The sequence below is a fragment of the Cheilinus undulatus genome, linkage group 15, assembly GCF_018320785.1.
Source record: "Cheilinus undulatus linkage group 15, ASM1832078v1, whole genome shotgun sequence".
NCBI classification, from domain to species: domain Eukaryota; kingdom Metazoa; phylum Chordata; class Actinopteri; order Labriformes; family Labridae; genus Cheilinus; species Cheilinus undulatus.
In genome coordinates this window covers 18329716-18346335 of record NC_054879.1, presented here as the reverse complement: position 1 = coordinate 18346335, position 16620 = coordinate 18329716, and the positions used below count along the sequence as shown (strand labels likewise).

At 38.3% G+C, this 16620-nt stretch overlaps 1 protein-coding gene across 1 annotated transcript in view; it reads left to right on the top strand.

The window, feature by feature from the left end:
- The window catches only part of LOC121522718 (ephrin type-A receptor 6-like), a 237683-nt gene that overhangs the window by 68650 nt on the left and 152413 nt on the right, over positions 1-16620 (top strand). The gene's annotated exons all lie outside the window — the stretch shown is intronic.

Sequence of the window (16620 nt, the reverse complement as noted above, 5' to 3'; positions counted from 1 at the left end):
ATGTAGTTAGGTCAGAATTCAAACTCCTTACCTAACTGAGTTTTCATAGATGTGATTTATTTTTATTTTGAATCTGTTAGAAGCTGATTAGCCCTCTCTATCTATACATTTTCAGTTTAAATTCATGATAAATCAGTTGTCATAGGTCATACTTGGACAGAATTTGCAACATGAATTATAGGGTTAGTTATTTTTAGCTCTACAAATTTAGTTAAAATTATGAAGTGAAAAGCAAAAGTTAGAGAGAAGAGGACAGGCCTGGTTGGGTGACAACATCCTCCAGGTGTTGAACACAAAGCAATTCATGGAACTAGCACTAAAACAGTATTAAAGTATGCAGCAGATTAGAAAGGTAGCTCCAGGTATGACAGAGGAAAGGGAAGGTAGAGACATGGACCTTAAATGTTAAAGAGAGCGTGATAAAACTGGAAATTTTGAGACTATTGCAACATTTGAATTACAACCTTTCTACAGTCCTGATAATCTGTATACTTTATATACACTCATTCTTTTCCTCTGCTGTCATGCAACCAGAAAAATCTCTGAAAAGGCTTTCTTTTGCACCTGAATTCCTTCTGCATACTGTTTGCCACACACCCCTTCATCATGTTGTGTTCCCTTCATCACTGCTGGCTGCTGACTCTCTAGAGAATAAAAATAAAACTGAAAGAGAAAGGTGTCATCGGCAAAGTGGTGCGAGTTCTCATATATACATATGCCAACATTTGTAATCCATCTGTAAATCTATTTTAATATAGTGTATTTGTTTTCTTTTTTATATAAATAGTTTCCCTGTATATGCTGTCTTTTTGAGCACTTAAAAAGAAGAAAAAAGAACGCTTTAGTTCCACTTTGTTAAAGAATATTTAATTTTACAGAGGGTTTTGTGTAGTCTGAGTGTGTATTACTGTGACAGAGATATAGTGTCTGTGTGTCTGTGATCCTTTTTACCACCTACTTTCTCAGGGCATACGTTGGTGTGTCAGAAAAACCTTTGCTCGTAGTTTTGGCCCCAACTCTCTGATGGCTAGTTGGAGGTAGAAATACTCAGTGTGGTATGTTTTTTTGATAAAGATTATTTTGGGGATTTTTGCCATTACTCAAATAGGAACGCTGTAGAGACAGGAAACATGGAGAGAGCGGGCGAAGACATTTACCGAACAGCCCCAAGACCAGTGGTGACATTTTGGACTATAGCCTCTGTGTATGGGCAGCTCTACCAGCTGAATGTGGTATGGTTTTACTGCGTTAACATCCATACCTAGCGTAAAATCACTGAGGACGAGATAAATGATGATTGCAGATGACCATAAAGAGCAGACACCCCAGCAGGGATGACAAAAATGACCAAATTGTTGGATCATTTCAAGTTTAAAAGCAAACTTGGAGCAGTGTCCATTGAAAAAATTGAGTTGGAATACTACAACATCATGTTGTCTGTGCTTCAGCTCCTCACATGTTGACATCCAGTCCAGTGCAACGTTACTTTAGCTGAACAATTTGACATTGATGAATGTTTTTCATAGCTGAGATGAAGGCTGGTAATGACCATGAGTTTATTCTGGGATGTTAAATTATATTATTTAAGTCAATTTCCTTATGAATAAAAATACAAGAAATTTTATGCCATTAGCACATAAATGCGCTTTGTATTTGTCTTTTTTTCCTTTTGAGAATATGCAGTAACAGGACTTTAAATGAACATGTAGTTGCTCATTTAAAGACATACTTTTCTCATTTGTTTATATTGCTTGCCATTGCTCTTGTTAAAGGCAAAAGTGTTTGTTTTCAAAAAAATGCTCATCATGCAACATTTCTAAGATAACTTGATTAATCACCAGTATAAACAAGTGCCATCTGTAGACCTCTATGTTGGAGCATTTTGGGCTCATCTATCCTCTACAATGGAGTGACCTCGACCACAGGGCGGGATGTGGCGTATAAACCCTTGTTGGCGTTTTCCTTAGTTTGTGCAGTGTTATTTTGAATTTCATTCCCCTCCCCTGCTCCACCATATCCTAACCCTATTTGGGTTTTCTTTAGTTTGTGGTGTGTTAAATTGAAATAAAACCCCTATTGGTAAATTTTTTATTTTAAAAATTCAGCTTTTGTGAAAAAATAGCCAATAATAAAAGTTTTTGATGCAGGATTTGAATGCGCACAGCATGTACCCAGTGTCAAACCAAATTGTCGAACTAATCTCGATCATTGTACAAGACATTTGAAAAACATTTTAAATTGTGGTGGGACCGATCTGATCCAATATCAGTAGCGGGTCCCATATGGGTGTAATTAATAGATCAGATATCTGATTGACAGCTCCGATCCAAATGACCGATCCAAATCCATCCTACAGTTTGGGGTAGACCATTAACGCACCGCAGTCTAACACAAGACAGTCTGAGTGTAACTGAGCTAGTATTAGTTAGGGATGTTCTTAGTGGTATAATTACCTAGTAGATTAAGTGTAAATCTATATTTAGAATAGTCAAAACTAGTCTAAAGATGAGAGACTACAAAGAAGAGTGGGTGTGACATTAGCCTGATAACGGCCCGCCTTCGTTCCCCTTTGCAGATTAATATGGTGCTTTGATATTTGGCCTCTTTTCACTTCAGGTGAGTAGTCATACATGAGCTTAACCCTCGACAGCCCACCTACCACTTTATTTCCATTTACTACTTTGGAAAACTGTCGTACCACGGTCTTCCTACTATACGCTAACAGGTTAGCTGTAGCCACCGCCTCCTTCTCATTGTTTATATCCAGTGAAGGGTCAGAGAGGAAGGCTGTGGCCATAAACTGAAGCTACAGCAGTCTCTAGTGGTGGGATATTCATTATAGAGCATTATAGACATTTATAACTTAGACTCAGTTGTTGTTGTTTTTTGGCTAATGTTGATATTTATTTTTTAGTGGTAGTTCAAATAGATTTGCTTGGAATACATTTAAATTCAATTCATTTTTGTATTCTTTTTTTCTTTTTGATAAGAGGAGCTGGCTGGTTTACTACAGCCGCATGTAACCTCACACATTATACCAACAACAATGTTCAAATATCAGAATCAGTATCGGTATCGACACGTATTTATCGGATCGGAACTGAAAAAAAAGGATTGGCATCCCTAATTTTAAAGAGCCTTATTGTTTTATTATTTTGTCTTGAACATTACAATATATACATATACTGTGTTGGGGATGATGGTATTTGATTTTGCCCATATCTGATATGCTGATATTTATAAATTCATTTTAGCAGATACCAGTATCAATACCAATATTTAAATGTGGATCAGACCATAAAACAACTCAAAATTTGAAGTTTGAGGATGATCAAATTAACATGTTTCCTTAAAACACACTGTAAGAATGTAAGAAATGATGCTGAATGAAGACAAGACTCACATGATGGAAATCTGCTGATTCAGCCTCAAACTCTGCTAAGCTGTATGTTTGCACAGCCAATATTTTCAGCTTTAATAGGAAAATTTGTTCATCTAAAATATAAGCTGAAAAGAATGAAACATTTTTTTATAACTGCTGATGCTAGTAATTCACTTTTTAAGCTAATATCTGTTGATACTGATACCATGCCCATAATGTCGTGCATCCCACAACATATTTTTGGGTGGAAGTTGCAAGCACTTCAAAAAATCACTGCAATGGTTATATGCATGGAGAGGCATTTACTAAGAGAGAAATGCCCCTGGTGTCACAAACCCAGTCTTTTCAGTATCCAGTTGAAGTTTGATCTAAATAAAAAGAATCATGTTTTCATTTCACTAAATGAGAAAGATTCACAAAACAGAGAAGTATTAACACAAATTGAATGACAAGGTGCAGTTGTGTTCCCTCTCAAAGATGATCAATCATTCCAGCATCATTTCAAACACAGCTTTGCCTGATACTCTTCTGAAAAATGATTTGAAGACTACTCACTGCTTTTGTGCCACCATTCAGAACCAGATGTCCTCATAGAGCTGATTACGATTCATCTTGTGACACGGGTCTGCGAGGTTTCCCAGCTGCACTCACAGCTGCATCGCAATCAACAGGCCAGGGGTTAAATTGCAGCTGTGATTAGAGCCGGACTATAAAACGACCAAAGTGGCTACATTATGTCTGTCTCTTTGTTTTTTTCCCTGTTGTCATAAATGAGTAGCACAGGTATTTGCAGGCTTGCTCTTTATTCTACGGATAATGAAAGTGTTGCATCCAATTATTGTGTTTCATCCAATTATGCTGAGCCCTGAGCCAAAGAGGTTGTTTGAAAAATGTTTGGAAAATGTCAATATTCACTGTACTCTGAAGGTATGTTACTGTATTTAATAATGATAATCAGCCATTTACATCATGCAACAGCAACGTCATGGTCACCCACCTGCATTGCTTTAGGCTCATGCATATATACTACAACAATTTGCATCACTCTCTGCTTTTCTTCTTTCTACCCGTGTCTCTCTCTCTGTCTCTCGCTCTACGTAAGAAGCAGATTTCACAGTTGGGTTAAGTTCAGCCCTTTGGGCAATGTGATGGCATTTTACTGCAATGTCAGCCCTGAAATGCAGCCCCTGCTCATTGTTCCAGGATTCAAACAAGCATCGTTATTAAAATGCTCCGCACAAGGTACCACTGGAGCGCCTGAGGCGTTGAGGGAGAAAGACTGCGGTGGCTTGCTAAGCTAATGCCTCAATTCCCAGTTTACAACACCTGCTCTTTTAAATGCTATGGCTGCTTGACTAGGCTAGAATGTAATGTCAGGTTTGAATGATCTGTGATTTCAGTAAAATAGCATCAGTAACACAGCACTGACCTTTTTCAGCCTTTAACTTTCTATAGCTGCTTATTTATCATTACGAGAAAATTGATATTCTTGACGCTCATGCACTGCCTTTAAGACCCTCTGAACAAGAGCACTGGCTAGTGCCTGGAATGTACTGTTGAAATCACGCTGAATAGAAGCCAATTAAAATATTTCCAGCATAAGAGGGATGAAGGAAGATTTGATGAATTATCCTCTCTTGGTTAAGCATCTTTACTCTCTCTTTTCAACAGATTAATTCCTGTTGGACTTGTTGTTTTATGAGCAGAGGTGTGGGCAAGATTCTGCATATCAGAGTAGTTCAGATCCCATAAATACTGCTCTACATCACTTTAGCAATACAAATCATTTGCCTCAGATAACCCCAAACAATAACCCAGGTACAGATATGTGACAAATACTTGAAACCTGATGTGCACACTTTATTCATCTGAGTAAAGATGAGTTATGTGCAGCCTGAATGAAGGGCTTTAGCTTCACTGAGAAAGGAAATAAGGACCTTGTGCTTTTGGTCATGATAGTGATCCAATCTTCAATCATTTTCCTTGATGAAGGTTGGAGTGTCAGTGTCCTGCAGTAAGGCTGAAGTTAATCAAATCTAGCAGCGAACAAAAACCAATAACCCAGATTTTGACTGGCTGACTATACGCAGATAGGCAGGAGTTCTTTCTCTCATCATTCTATGTGCTGTATGAATGGAGATAAAGTATGAGGACTTTAATTTATAACCACCAGTCTAGTTGTGAGACTTGCATGCAAAAATGTGATCACTGTACTCAAATGAGAGACAGGGTTGTATTTGTTGCAAAAACCCAAGCCATGCATGCAAACCATTTTGAGTGTTTGAAGATTTGCAAGGGTCTATTAATCTAGGTGACATAAACACATCAGCTCTTACTGTTTTGTACTAATTAATTAAAACGAAAATGTCTGTGAGTCATGCAGAAGTCAATAAGGATATTGAAGACCTCCATCTGTTGAGTAATTTATTTCATTGCCAAAAAAAACCATGGGATTGAATTAAAGGCTTATAAAGCAGTGCACCACAAACTCCAGTATTACAAATCTTAGACTTCAGAAAGCATACTTGTAGACAGTAAAATTAGACAGGTTTTCTTTCATTTTGTTAGGAGGGCTCTTTATGGTCACTATAATGACTGAAGTGTGTCGTTAAAGAACACAAGTTTAAAAGAGGAAATTTATGGTTTTACTCTGTGGCAAACCACAGAGGTATTGAGTTTTTTGGAAGTTATTTACTTTGAAATCCCACTCTATCCATGTGTATCACAATCTGTCTGTGCCATGGGTTTGCTCCATGCGCCGGTGTGCATCATACCCCACTGGAACCATTTGTTCTGCAGAGGGAAGTGGAACTCAGCCTGAGCAGCTGGGTTCATGAATTCACAAGATCATGAAAGTAGAACAACATATAATCATATTAGATTTCTCTTTTAAGTGGACTGACTTATTTCTTGTGATTTTTACAGTGTAGTTGAGAGGCTTCTGCAAGCTGTATGTGGTGTTTTATTTTGAAATTGACAGAATGCCCTATGAGTTCCTGTGACTGACTTCCTGACAGGGTCCCTCTGCTTGATACATGTTTAAAAAACATTTGTCAAAAAGAAACTCAGTGCTTTTATTCAGAATAAAGTTGCATCCCTGTGAATCACCTGCTCATGCCCACTCAAATCTGGACATTTGAGTGGGCATGAGCAACTTCAGAGTACATGGGCTTTAGGCTAAAACTCCTGTCCTTAAAACACATCATTTAAAGGGGACATATTTTACCCTTTTAAGACAAGTTTATATTGGTCTCAGAGGTCCCCAAAACATGTCTGTGAAGTCTGTTGCTGAAAAAACACTCTAGTGGATTTTTGCATGTCTGAAAACCCCTCTGTTTCAGCCCTGCTCAGAACGAGATGTTTCTGTGTCTGTGGCTTTAAATGTTACTGAGCTGTCTGACTCCACCCCTGACCACAATCCTCTCAGGAAATGGATGTGAAGATGTTACAATGTTACAGACACTTTTATCCAAAGTTTAGGACCTGACTGGGATTTGAACCATCAATCTCTCAGACTGTAGTCAGCAGGGTAACCCACTGAGCTATCCAGCATCTCAGCTGGCAGCTGAGAGGAAGATCGGGAGAGGAGTGTGGAACTTTCTTCCAAGCAGGAGGGCCAACCAAACCTGGGGGCAGGTGCTTTATCCCTATGTGACATCATGAGGGTAAAATCTAAGAACGACTTGTTTTAGCACACATTTTCCTTAGCAGGTTTAGCTTTCCTTAGACATGAGAAGAGGGGCCCTAAGGAATAAAAGTTGAGACCACCACTGACAGAGCATCCTAGACCTTTTGCATCTGATGTTGCACAGTCCCTTGTGTCCTTTCCCCTGAGGTGCATGTTACTGATTGGGTGCTATGGCTAAATTTAATATGTGTAGTGCACGTGTTGTACATGGAATGTTAAGAAAGCTTGAAATATCATCCTCCAAATCATTTTATTCAACACAAAGCAAAGCATTCTCCATAGCAAAGTTTATGTTAACACCAGCAAACAGGATTATGGCTTAAAACGTGACCCTGTTTACTGGTGACTTTCACTGAAGGAGACGGTGAAACCAGAAAGAGCTGTAAATGCTTCTGTGTAGTTTGGTACACCATGTTTTGAAATCCTAATGAAATACTAAACTAAGAGAAATTCTTGAACTTGATTGTCGTCTAAAATGCATAGTCAGCACTTCCACCTCCTCTGTTCACTGTGATAAGTCTTATGTCTTAATATTGACATGTCTGACATGACATTTCATTGTTAATTTGGTCTCATTCATCAGTCAGCGAGTGCATATCACACAACATTTTAGCCTGATTTTGGTGATGTTTTGGACTTTCTCCTCCTTTTTTAATGTGCATATGTAACTGTAGCATATATTTCTTTGCTCTTTATAGCATTCTGTTGTTGCTGATTTCCTCTAAAGAGAGTTAACAGAGGCTGAGGGAGAACAAACTGAGAACAGCAGAGAAGTTTTTCTCTGTAAAGTCACCTTACACAGTTAATCTCCATTAGACACTTTTGTGTCTGTAGCTTAGAGGTGGAGATGAGCATTGTGCTTTGGACTGTTACAACAATATATTCTTTTAAAGTCTCTACTAATGCATAATGTGTTTGTTTGTCATAGGTTTTTGTGTGATACTGCCATAAAAATAACCTACTGTTCATTTTCTGTTATAAGCCAAACTAATGCAGGCACTGTGTATTATTTCATCATATAGTATTTTTAAAGCCTTCACATCCTTGGCAGTCATTCCTGCTGTAGCTGCCAGCACTCACACACACCCATACACGCACACACAATTTCAATAAGTGCCCTTCTTCGTGTAAACCCATGTAGACGCCTTGCTCTATCATAGTGATTGTCACATATGTACGTTTCCTCCCTCTCTCTCCCTCTGCCTTCACTCTCCCTTTCTTTCTCTGTAAGACAGCCTAGCTGATGTTGTTAACGCTCAGTGTTTTACAGCAGACTGTGTGTGTTTGTTGGGCGCTGTGTAAGAGCTCTCCGCAGTGCTATGAATAATGTAATATAAGTGTGTTTGTGTGTGTTTATTTATATGTTGCTGTGTTTGTTGCTGGGCACTATTTGTTTTTTGTGCCAAGCTAAAGTGGCTCTCCTCTGTGTTGGGCTGGAGCAGTAAGTAGGAGCAATTTATTTACATTTTAAAATAATGCCTTGCCCCACACATATCGAGAACTGTGTACCTCTCTTATTAAAGAATGATGAATACCCCCAAGGATGAAAATAATACAACATGCTGTGACATTTTATTACCTGACTTGTATTATACAAAGTCCACTCAATTTGAGAAAAAAACAAACAAACAAAAAAAAAACATTAAGTGTTTTGCTGGGATAGAAAAAGAAAACAGACTCACATCATTTTTTTTTATGCAACCCAAAATCCCAAATCATAATTTACCTCAGGATGCTTAAAATCTTTATATGCAACATCTGCAACCTTTTCAGATAAAGCACCATGGAGCGAAACTCAGGTGAAACAACGGAAGACCAGCCAGTAGAGGAAAGAACCCTAGCGCTGGACTAATATGTGTAATTTTTTTCCCACTGATTTTTCAATGGGCAATGTTGATTGGTTATTTGAGATCTATCATTATGATGAGAAGTTGATTGCAGGTGTGGTATTAGGAGTGGGTCCTGATGCCTGACCAGTTGAGAACCACTGATTTAGAGTAATTGATTTGATTTGAGAACAGCACATCAGGGGCAGAGAGAGAATGAGTGGCTAGTGTAAATTGCATTGGAAGAAACAGTAGGTGCCAGTATTAAGTATAGCTGACTCAAGAATAAACATGGAATGACACCAACACAACAACAAAGTGATGGTAATAAGTGTGGCTCGGTTGATTATCTCTCAACTGGAAGGGTCTGATCTTGCAGTTGTGGGCTCACATGTTTTTGTGTCCTTGGGCAAGACACTGAACCCCAAATTGCTTTGGCTGCAGTGAAAGCGTGTGAGTAGCACTGGGCAGTTGCTTTGCATGGCAGCCTCTGCCATCAATGTTTGGATAAATGAAACATGACGACAAGTCTATTATCCATTTTTACCAAGTCTGTTTGATATGAACTTGAAGGGGGAAATGGGTTTTTATTGTTATGTCAACAGGTAGGTTATTGCAGGGAGAAGTGGCTTGACAGGAAAAGCCCTCCCACCAGCTGGCTTCTTCCTAGCTCTGGGGATAGAGGGGAGCTCTGTCGTCACAATGCACTGGATCTTACTGAGGGTTTAATGAAGTCAGACAGGTATGTAGAGGGGAGCTTATTTTCACGTTTGTAAACCAAGAGAAGCATCTACAAGTCAAATGTAAGATGACTAGGGAGCCAGTAAAGAATAGATTGATTTAATGTACGTAGTACTGTCAGCATTTAAGCATCGCTAGTGCTGTGAATAGATTAAGGTGCACTACTACTGCACCTTTTTTTTGCTGCAATTAATCACATGCTTTAATGTCCTTTTCAACACTTGCTGCCTCATTATGTAAAATTTATCAATGAAACCAAAACATTGGTTTACAGTTTACAGATTACACCATATGAAGCAATTTTGCCGAACAGAGTCCTCAATTCAAAACTAGAAGTAAACAGTAGAGATGAGCTGAGCAGCACTGGTCTTTACATGCCCTATTTTGTTATTGTTTTGATAGAAAGCCCTTTCTTATTGGAGCATTGTGTTTTTTTAAGACTCCCTTGCATTTCAGAGAAAAGCTTGTTAAAGTCCCTGTAAAGTGAAATCTAAGCTTTGTGTCTTGCTGATATGTTGGATTAAGTTTGCTGTGAACATGTTAAAACACTGAGATCTATGTGTGACTGAATTTGGGATTTAAAGTGTTAAAAGGTTGTTCACCTCTTTCCTGGCTTGGATTTATCTGAGCAGGGAAAATATCTGAGCCCATGATGTCACTGGTCTTGATGGGGAGTTACCCCACCCCCCTGGCACTACAGTGATAAGTCACCAAGCAGTTTATCTCAGTACACTCTGTTAGCTGATGTCACTGCTTTCATTGAAAATTAAGAGCCAGCTAAATGCTGTGGTTTTGTTCATTGTGAGGTAAATTTCCAAAATCTTTCAGCCATGGTGGCCTACGGGTCATTGAGAGTATCATAACAGCGAGATTGGTACCAGAAACAGTAAATTTAAACCCCAGCTTCTGTCTCTTTGCTCTGGCACAGAACCAGGCACCCACCAGGAGTGGGCGTGGCTTCATCTTATTCAACCGACACACACACACCATCCGCAAGCAGATTTTAGTGCCTCATTTTTCATTTTTTTTAGATTTTAGAAACTTAGACATGTTTTTCATGACTGAAATTGTGCCCGGTGGTTCTTTCCACACTGACCTATCATTCACCAAACCTAAAATATATATTTTTAATCACTTTACAGGGACTTTAAACTCTCTGCTACCTCAACTACATGGGTTCAGACCTCACTGTTGTACGACTTCAGCACTTTTTTAAAGTTTTTAAAAACATTCAAGATTTATTATTTAAATGATAAATCCAAAAATCTACGTCATCTAGTGCATTTTGTTGCATTAATTTCATTCCCAAATCAAGAAGCTGTGAAGAATGATTAATACAGAATTGAAAACTGTTTCAGTATTTAAAATAAAAGAATTTTAACATTAGTAAAAATGACTAATCCCAATTAAAGTTTGATATTTTGCTATTAATTGGGATTTTACATGGATACCGACAGTCATTGCAGAGCTCAAAATGTCTGTTTTCAAATGGTCTAGAAATATTTAATATGCTAGCTGAATGCAGTCTGAGCCATTTGACCTTCGTCTGTACCAAAGGGGAAAACCAGCTTTGTTGGAATAAAAAAAGGTACTTTTATATTATATATATCATATTTATCTTATTCAAAATTTTAAATGACAACATATCAAAGAAAATATTCATGATAAGTACTTGTAACAGTGTTATACAAATGTTTAAAACCAATAATTTACACTTTTCCATCTTGGCACTGGTCACACTTCCATCGTCGAAGGCCAGCGTCACGTAGGTAATTGAGCAGCTAACAGGAACAGCTATGTTAATGTTAATTGGCATGCTGGTATAAACACCCTGAAGAAAGTTTCACTTAGAAGACATTTTCAATTAGGGCATGAAGACAGTCAGACAACAATTACAGCACATATCCTTCAACCTGTCAGCCCGCCAAATGAGATGTCACACTCACACAAGAGGGGGAGGATGCTCAGGCACACGTAATGATTCACACTCCTTCTCCTCTCTCTCACACACACTAAAAGGCAAATGCACAAGACAGCACTCCGCATGCCAAACCACCTGGCATCATGGTCAACAACAAACACAACACACACAAAAGCACCAAAATGCACTCAGGCAGGACAACATTGTGCTCTCGCAAAACATGCTCTAACAAACACACACGAGTAGAGACACCAGGGGGCTCAGACTGGCATCAGCAACAGAGCTGTTTACAGATGGGCCACACTGCAGGGAGACACTGTGACATTTCAGAAAAGGATGGTTTTAGTTTAACAAGCATGGCTCTTCGGGCTTAATTGGGAGTGTCTGGCAAGAGAGAGAGTGTGTGTGTGTGTGTATGTGTGCATACGCTCATAGTGGATTGCAAATTGTTGGATAAATTTAACCCCACTTCATTCTGCATCAACAGAGACACACTGAGTTGTAAGGGACACGCATTTCTTCTAAAGGGCAGAGTGGATGTATATCAAAGCTGAGTATCTAGTTTCTCTGTAGTCTGTTTGAAGGACACTCATTTTTGATCAAACAGATGATGGTTATAAATATCCCATCATTTAGCTGAAAGTCTGAATTCACTATCATTATTAACTTACATAAGTATAAACCTACAGCAGAACTTAAATGGTGAGCTTTTTATTTGTTCCCTTTTGTATTTACATTTGCATTTGCCACTGATGCAGAGAATATCATTGAAAGCTCTTTGAATGCTGACAGTATGCTAATGGGTATTTCCCCTGAGTTGTCATTAAGCCCAGTGTACGACTGAAAGGCTTGGAGATCCCTGCCAAAGGCTTGATGTGGCTTGAATTCTGTCCAGTGTAAATAGCTGCTGTCAGCCCATTCTCCTTTGTCTGCCACTATACAAGGTGAAAAACTATTATTAATTATTAAAAGTCATTAGATATTATTTTAAGTAATCACAATCAACTCAGAAGAATAGAACGTACTTAAATTCACACCTGTTTTACCAGTTGTTTTTATGCTGAAATAATCTTTCTCAGTAAAAAAGAGATTTTTAAACATCGGATTGGACTGAAAACTGTTGTGGGTGTTTTGGATGGTAATGAAACAGTCATAATTTCATACTTTAGCCCACAGATGACCTACAAAAGAGAACTGCATTTACAAGACTGATTTTCTCATTATTTGACGAGAAGTGAGTTGATGATGATGAAGTGAATAAAAACACACTGCCAAGAAAGCCATTTTGAATGTCTCAGACTTTTAAAAGGAAGGCAAATGCCTGCATTGGAAGAAAACTGTTTAAAACTTGGTAAAACCCAGTTCCTCGCAATAGCTTTAACTTTGTGAGACCACTCTGAGGTCAACAGCATGCAGTATCTGTCATGTAACACATTCAGGACTACTAATGCCCCAAACTGCCAACATTCAGCGAATATTGTTGTCAGAAGGGAAAAATCTTTGGTAGGATTGTGAATCCCTGAAATTGCAGACTAATTAGATAATTGCTGGTGGTTTATTAGCTTTTTAAGAGACAGCTGCCCATTGTGACCACTCAATGCTATTGGAAATCAAATTAAACTGGACAAATTAAACATTCAATTACACTTAACCTAAATGGACTTGGTAAATTGCTAGCTGTTAAAAATGCAAACACAATTCTCTGTTTTAATTAGTCATCTTTTTAGTCTGATTCATATTGTATAATAAAGTTGAGATCAGAAAGCTGAAAAACATTGCAAGTATGTTTTCTTGTCCAAAATTGTTTGATCCTCAAAACTTTGTACTTTCCATATGTTTTACTTGTTTTTTTTTTTTTTTGTTTGTTTGTTTTTGAGACAGTCATTATCTATGAAATTCTTAAGTCTCAGGCAAACATTGCTCTTGCAGATATGTCAATTAAAGAGCATAGAACTTGAGAAGTTGTTAAACTTAAATAGTCACATAAATTCTCAACATATGGACTCCTTTGTCCCACTGATAGGTGTTGACCAGGCAGTCAGGGTCAATGGCCTCAGATGAATTGGTATTATGAAAAAATGGGTGCCATCTGCAGTGGGCCAGGAGGGTCATCTAGTGAGCTGAAGTGGGCAGATGAAGGATGAAACTTCCTCCTGAACTCTGTGGTCTTCTTTATACCACGGCTTGATCTTTTTACTGTCTGCCATTGATTCACTCAATGACCTTGTTGGTATGTAAGGTGAAACTTGCTGAATAGGCTTTGAGGCAAGCGCAGATTGTTAGATGGAAAAGCATGCACAAAGGAAAAGTCCACATTTGAAACTGCACATTTCTCCACAGATTGTTATTGTTATGGTGCCTATAAAATGTATTCACACACTTGGATTGTTTTTTTGTTTTTTTTTACCCTTTTATGATTTCTTACATCAAGAATATTTGACCAAAGAAAAAAAAACTTTAGTAAAAAGTGGAAACAGATTTCTGCAGAGTAATGTCATTTAAATGAGAATATGTAATGTGAAAGAGATTGCATAAATGTTCACCCACTTTAAAGTGACTGACCTAATGCAACAGAGGTCCAACCAAAGTAGTCTCAAAATAAGTGAAATGGGGATCACCTGAGTGCAGTGAATGCCTCTCAAGTGATTGTAGTATAAAGACACCTGTGTCTGGAAGGTCCAGTCACTGGTTAATCAGTATTCATGGCTACCATTACACCATGAAGACAAAAGAACAATTCAAGCAACTCAGAGAAAGGTTATTGAGAAGTATCGGGATGGATGCAGAATTAATTCCCAGGCACTAAACATCCCCCAGAGTTCAGTTAAATCTATCATCAAGAAATGGAAGGAATATGACGTGTGGAATCTGCCTAGATCAGACCATCCTCATTCCAGAACAAGACTAGTGAGAGAGGCCACCAAGACTCCCATGACTACTCTGAAGGAGTTACAAGCTTCAGCAGCTGAGATGAGGCTCTGCATACACCAACTGTTGCTCAGGTTATTACCAGGCAAAGCTTTATAGGAGAGTGGCAAAGCCACTGTTGAAGAAAATTCAAATTCAGTCTAGACAAGAGTTTGCCAAAAGGCGTGTGGGAAACTAGTGGAAGAAAATTCTTTGGTCTGATGAGACTAAAATGGTGCTTTTTGGCCCTCATTATATTTGGTGGACACCACAAGCACATCATCCCCACTGTGAGGCATGGTGGTGGCAGCATCATGCTGTGGGGATGCTTCTCAGCAGCAGAAGGCTTGTAAAGGTGGAGGGTTGAGTGGAAACCCAGGTGAGTTGTTTAGTGTATTTTTTAAGTAATTTTGACTAATTTTGTTTATTTTTCAATTGATGTTGCATCCTGATTGACAGGTTATTTATTTATTTATTTATTTATTTATTTATTTAACCTTTATTTAACCAGGATTTATTCCCATTGAGATACAAAAATCTCTTTTACAAGGGAGTCCTGGCCAAGACAGCAGCATGATAAGTTTCACATAGGACATTAAACAGGACATAGAACAAAGGTTACATCAATCAACAAGTCAACAAATCAGCAGCTTTCAGCAGAAAATCATGTGCACACACTGGTCAAATGTTTCCTAACTCTAGTTTTGAAATCTTCTAAACTAACACAATGCTCAAGTTTAAGATGACCCTGTAACTCTGACCAAGACAATGGAGCAAAAACATTAAAAGCCCTTTGACCAAAGATAGAGCGAGTGCAAGAACCTCATACATGATGAGTCCATGAGAATGAAGATTACAGCTACTGACAACTTTTGGAGTCAGTAAAGAACAAAGATAAGAAGGTAATTCATGTAATGTAGCCTTTTAAGAAAAATATACCAATGTTCCATCCTTTTATTGTATAAAGACAACCAACCAAGTTTCTCATTTTGTTCTCAGTTTGTTGATAAATGTAGCTCCTTGTAGCAGCAGTCTATACTCAATTAGCAGAGTAGAGAAAGAAATAGAAAATGAAATGAAAAACAATAATAGACTTATTAAACCTGCCATAACAGTGTGTCTTACTGTGTCTTACCCAAACCAACACAAAAATCTGTACGTAATGCCAAAGAGATCTTTGACATAGTATCGGTAAACCTAAAGAATGCTGCTTTTTGCAGACCAGGATTGGCTTTAACTCTGCTATTCTACGGGCCGGCCCACTTCTGCTCAAGCCTGTGCTCCAAATTGCATCACCAGTGCAAGATGTCAGCATCTACCATAGCATATTTTGGCTTATATTCTGTTCAACCAAAGGAGACAATGAAGCACTGTCCATTCTGACTGATGGAATAGTTCCTTCCCCTGTGGAGGATGCACATGTATGTGCAGACAAATAGCAAGATAAAATGCAGAAAAAAAGAACAAACTGTGTTGATTAGAAAAGAAAAACCTCCAGCATAGTAAGTGTAGGATCTTCCTTTAAAGATTAATTTCATTGCAGCCAGCCTAGCTTGACTGGGTGTCAACATGGTTTCTGAATAAGGTTGTCAACGTCTATAGAAGCCCCGCTGTCTCGAGCTGATTCCCTCTCCTCTGTTCTGTGTGATGCAACAACCCTCAACCAAGATGAAGATGCAACTGAAGAGGCTGTGTGTAAATGCATGTCTATCCTTGTTGGAATCTTTATATTTACAGTTTTTATTTTGTGCTGGAAAATGCAGCTTTCATGGTATGAAGAGTAAAAGATGGTGTCTGAAGATAATTGGAGTTAGATCAAGGCTGGGGTTGCATTAAGGCTATAAAGTTATAAATAGGTCTGTGTTTTGAAGATTTAAACTTGTGCTGCAGTATTTGAAATGTTTGAGGCTTCAAAATGAGATCAGATTCCAAAAATAACCTGCTTTGCTTTTAGTCTGTGGCATTTGGTTTGATTTAATATTTGTAGAGTTCTGAAGAACGCTCATAAACAAGCTGAAACCTGCTAAAAACTGTCAAAATAAATAAAGACCGAATCAAACGACAGTGTTGCAAGGAGAGAGAACAAAATCTAAAAAATAAACGCGGTAACTTGTCTCAACGCTGAAATCCATTGTTGTGATGATGATCAGAGGTG